This window comes from Vigna angularis, chromosome 8 (assembly GCF_016808095.1).
Source record: "Vigna angularis cultivar LongXiaoDou No.4 chromosome 8, ASM1680809v1, whole genome shotgun sequence".
Taxonomy (NCBI): domain Eukaryota; kingdom Viridiplantae; phylum Streptophyta; class Magnoliopsida; order Fabales; family Fabaceae; genus Vigna; species Vigna angularis.
In genome coordinates, this window is record NC_068977.1 from 33,364,364 (window position 1) to 33,368,704 (window position 4,341).

At 30.1% G+C, this 4,341-nt stretch overlaps 1 long non-coding RNA gene across 3 annotated transcripts; it reads right to left on the bottom strand.

The window, feature by feature from the left end:
- Positions 1-495: 495 nt before the first annotated feature.
- On the bottom strand, positions 496-3,412 carry LOC108345889 (uncharacterized). Of its 3 annotated transcripts, none has more exons than XR_008244966.1 (4): positions 3,014-3,412; positions 1,990-2,803; positions 1,847-1,894; positions 496-782 (listed from the first exon to the last, which is right to left on the bottom strand). It is a non-coding gene; the product is annotated as an uncharacterized LOC108345889 (long non-coding RNA). The 3 variants fall into 3 exon arrangements; XR_008244967.1 differs by having other exon boundaries at positions 1,990-2,799; positions 2,884-3,412; XR_001833744.2 differs by having other exon boundaries at positions 1,990-3,412.
- Positions 3,413-4,341: the final 929 nt, after the last annotated feature.

A 4,341-nucleotide genomic window follows, 5' to 3' on the forward strand; every position in this document is an offset into this window, starting at 1 on the left:
CTTACAATTCTAATAATGGTAAATTAGATTTTAAAGATCTTAAATGTATATTTAGTGGTTATTCTTCTAAAAAATAAATATAAATATTATAGTTTTCACAGTCACTATGTCTTCCGGAGGTGTTCAAACAACAATTTGGCTTAACTTTCGGTTAAAATTATTTATGAACCAAAAATACACCTTATATCACTACAAAAATTTACAATTTTATTAGGGTTATTTTTTTCTTTTTCAATGGTTTTAACCTTCCGAAAATATATTACCTGCGGTAGAAAAATCGTTGGAAAAAGCTGCCACGTCAGTATTAACAGAAATTTTGTGAAAACTATCAGTATTAGCAAAGGTTTTGTGAAAACTATCAGTATTAGCAAAGGTTTTGTGAAAACCAGTAAGGGTTTGTGAAAAACCGTTAGTATTATTAAGAATTCAGATTTTTTGTGTATTATTTATAATTTTGATAAAAACTCTTTAATATATCAATCAAATAATTTGAAATTAAAATTGAATATTATAAAATAAATAGTAAACATGTTTTAACACAACAAATTGTTCAAATAATGATTTACATTTATACTTAATTACACCTAATAAAATAATATATAAGCTAATAAAGTCCTCTTTAAAACCTATGATACAATAGGAACCAAATAATTAATTAAAAAGTTCCCACAAAAATATTCTAAAGTATAAAATCCAACAGAGTTGTTGAGTGAGTCCTTTTGTTGCATTTGACATTATCTCTTTTTCTCCTTTGATGACCCACTGGTATTCTTGTAGGTAATCTTAAAACAATATAAACAAATATTAAGCATCAAAATTTAATATGCTAAAACATTGTACATAATCAAGAAAACAAATGGCTAGTAAAAAAATGAACCTTGGGCCGAAAGCTCCAAAATTTAGTATCCTAAAACCACTTTAAAGTCTAAGTTTATCATTTTAAGATGAGAATTAATTGATATTAATGATATAAAAGTAGATAAGTGTATTTGTAATATTTGCAGATTCGAAGTTTTAAAATAAGAAAGGCTATATGATTTTTCTTCATAAAATTATTATATGATTCCTGGTGTATACTTAATTATATGTATATAAAATTAAAAAATTTCTAGACTGAAATTCTAAATCGTAATTTTCAAGGAACACAATCCTATTTTGGGAAGGCGTAACATCATAGAAATACTATAAGTTAAAATAATATAATATAATTTTCCATTTTGATTGATTGTAGAACTTGAAAAGTTATAGACAACTCGTAGAATTTTAAGTTGAAATGAATTAATATAGAAGTTGAGTTTGAATTTTTGCATCTTCTTCATCTTTAATTGGTTTAGTAATTTATTTGAATTTATAATGAAGAGTATTTTTAACATAAAAATATTATCATTTGTATGAGTTGTTAAATTTTGGCAAATAATTTGTTATGCTGGATTCTTTCTATCATTTAAAAATCTTAGATAACAGAACATTCGTTTTCAAAGAGTTCTTAAAAAATTGAACAAATAATCGGAAACAGAAAGAGGTGGGTAAGAGAAGAAGCACTTGGTTTTTTTTGTGGCAGTGAATATGCCCAGAAAGTGGTTCAAATTCTATTCATATATTTCTATGACTAAATTAAAGTGATATTTTGATGAGGAGCCAAGTTGTCAAATGATGTTTGGTGCGAAATTGTAGTGAATGAAGCAAAATAAACGGTTGCATTTGCTTGGCTAAGAAAAGAGAAAAAGAAAGTAGTAATTTTAGATTATGAACGTGAATGTTATGCACCTTTTTACTTGGTCTTAAATTGGCAATTGGGTGTATGTGACGTACAAAATTCCTCAAAGCATTCTTTAAAAAAAATTACCTTGGGTGGAATGCGAGATTCAGCTATTCTTTTTGCTTCAACAAGAACCTGCATAAAAGAACAGAAGTAGGTATTATACCTTATTTTCTTTGAAGGTACACATATTGCAGAAACTAATGGCTATAATCTAAACAGTTCAAAACCTCTTCATCTCTGCATTCTTGTTGCCTTGTTTGAGAGAGGACCATGGACAGTGCTCACTTTAGCTTCATTTCTTGTGAAACATTATACACAAATGATCAAGCAGATTCATGTTTTTAAGCAGTAACTTAAGCAGATTTAGAACATCACTAGTTAAGAATAAAACCAACTACACAAATGTTTTATAGGAGATGCATGGACTATAATGAAAGACAAAGGAACATGGGTTGAACTAGAAGTCACCATCATATTCCTAAAAATCACATTAGCAAGACTTAAAGACTAACCCTTTCATGGACCACAGTTACCCCCACCGTAAAATAATATACCAAATATATATTGTCTTGCAATATCCTTAACCAGTTACAGTTGAAAAAACTTCCACAAATATGTATCTCTTAACCACAAAATCATTGAAGCATCATAAATACATGTAAATTGAAATCAGTAATCAAGCATAAAAAAACTGTATTTATACATTTGGACTTCTACAGGAGAAAATCACACTAAAGTACTAGATCAAAGACTATCACTACCTCTTAGAGGACTCACAGCCTGAAGCCAGTTGAAGTTATTATTGCAAACAAATAGGCACGACCAATGTAGTGAAAACCAAGATCCTACCTGGGATGGGACAGGTATGCCCTTTGCAATTGAAAAGGTGAGAGGGAAAGATTCTAAAACTTCAGTAATAGCTAAGAGGTATGCCCTTTCCAAATTGTTGTGCCAGTTGCGTTTCCTTTGATTGATGAACCAATTATTAATTTGCTTCAATTGCAACCCTGTCTCCTCCACAAGTTTTGCCTTGTCATCTTCCTTAAACAAAGAAAAATCAATGAGTTAGAATTCATCATAAAAATTTGAACCAGCCTTCCCACTCGCACGATGACCGGTACCAAATGGAGATGAGACAAAGCCTGATTAGATCCTCCTCCAAGCGAACCGGATTTGGGAAGAATGAAGAAGGAGGAGCAAAACCCCTCTCACCAGATCGGAAAATCGAAGGAAGAAAGGGAGGGAGCTCACAGCGATGCCGGTTAGGTAAAAAGCCACTATTGTTTGTCGATGATGTGGTTTCCAATTAGCGAGATCTGAGCGGCGGCGGCTTCAACAATTTGGCGAAGGTGTAGTCGTGGATGAAGGAGATACGGTGGCCGACAATGAAGAGGTGTGATGGTGCTGGATATGATGAAGACAACAACTGCCGTGGATGGAGGTGAAGAAAGACCCTGACTCTCTGTTTCACGAGCGAAGAAGGAGAGAGGAGTGAAGCTGGTCGCACTGACGACGTCGGCGGACACCATGCTCACCGCAAGCGATTCTTATAGGAGGAGATGGCGATGGTCGACCTTCTCTATTAGTTTGAGGGTCATTTCATGAAAGAGAAGAAGACGAAGAGTTAGAGGTTTCTTTAGAAGACGATAAAATGTTTTGGGATACAAACTATTGCGCGATATAAAGCGGGAAAATGAAAAAATATTTTCACTTTACAAAAATCGCCGGAAGTTTTTAGAGGTTTTCATAAACGCCGGAAATAAACCCCTTCTAAAACACATTATTTTTGTTGTGTATTACCACAATAAAATGCATAAATAAAAACAAAAAATAATTAGTTATAAATTTAGATACGAATTTTTAAATTAAATATTATTAGTATCTAAAATAGTATTCATTAGGAATAAAAAAATATAATTGATTTGTGAATTGGTCACTAAATTAATCTTTAGTATTAACTATCCAGATTTTGATTAAAAAAATTAACGTTAAAATTGGTGATAAATATTTGTTCTTTTCAATCCAGTGTTGCTTACAATATTAACAAGTTTCTTTCCTTTTTTTTATTAATAAAGAAATAATAATAAAATATAAAGATACAAGAAGAATCTATATTAAAAAAAACAATAAAGAATAAATTATATTTATATATTATGACATAAACATAAACACTATATAACTTCAAAGATTACTGACATCTTGATTAATAATTTTAGGTAAGCAAAAATAATATATACAAAAGTTATACATATTATCATTGTCACTAATTAATGATGAATTTGGTCAATAATTTTGAGAGACTTGATTACCAAAAGGAAAAATTAATTTAAAATAATCACATTTAAAGTTTAGTTTATATATATATATATATATATATATATAATAATAATAATAATTCAAATTTCGTTTCATATGTTCCTAAAAAAGAATTCATACAACGTTCCAAAAATACAACAAGAAACCATATAATCGAATAATTACATTTAATAATATAGCAGATCAGTCTTACACTATACAAGAACGTACTGTCTCGGCCGAATGGCCTTACAGAAAGAGTTACTATATTTAAACAATACAGA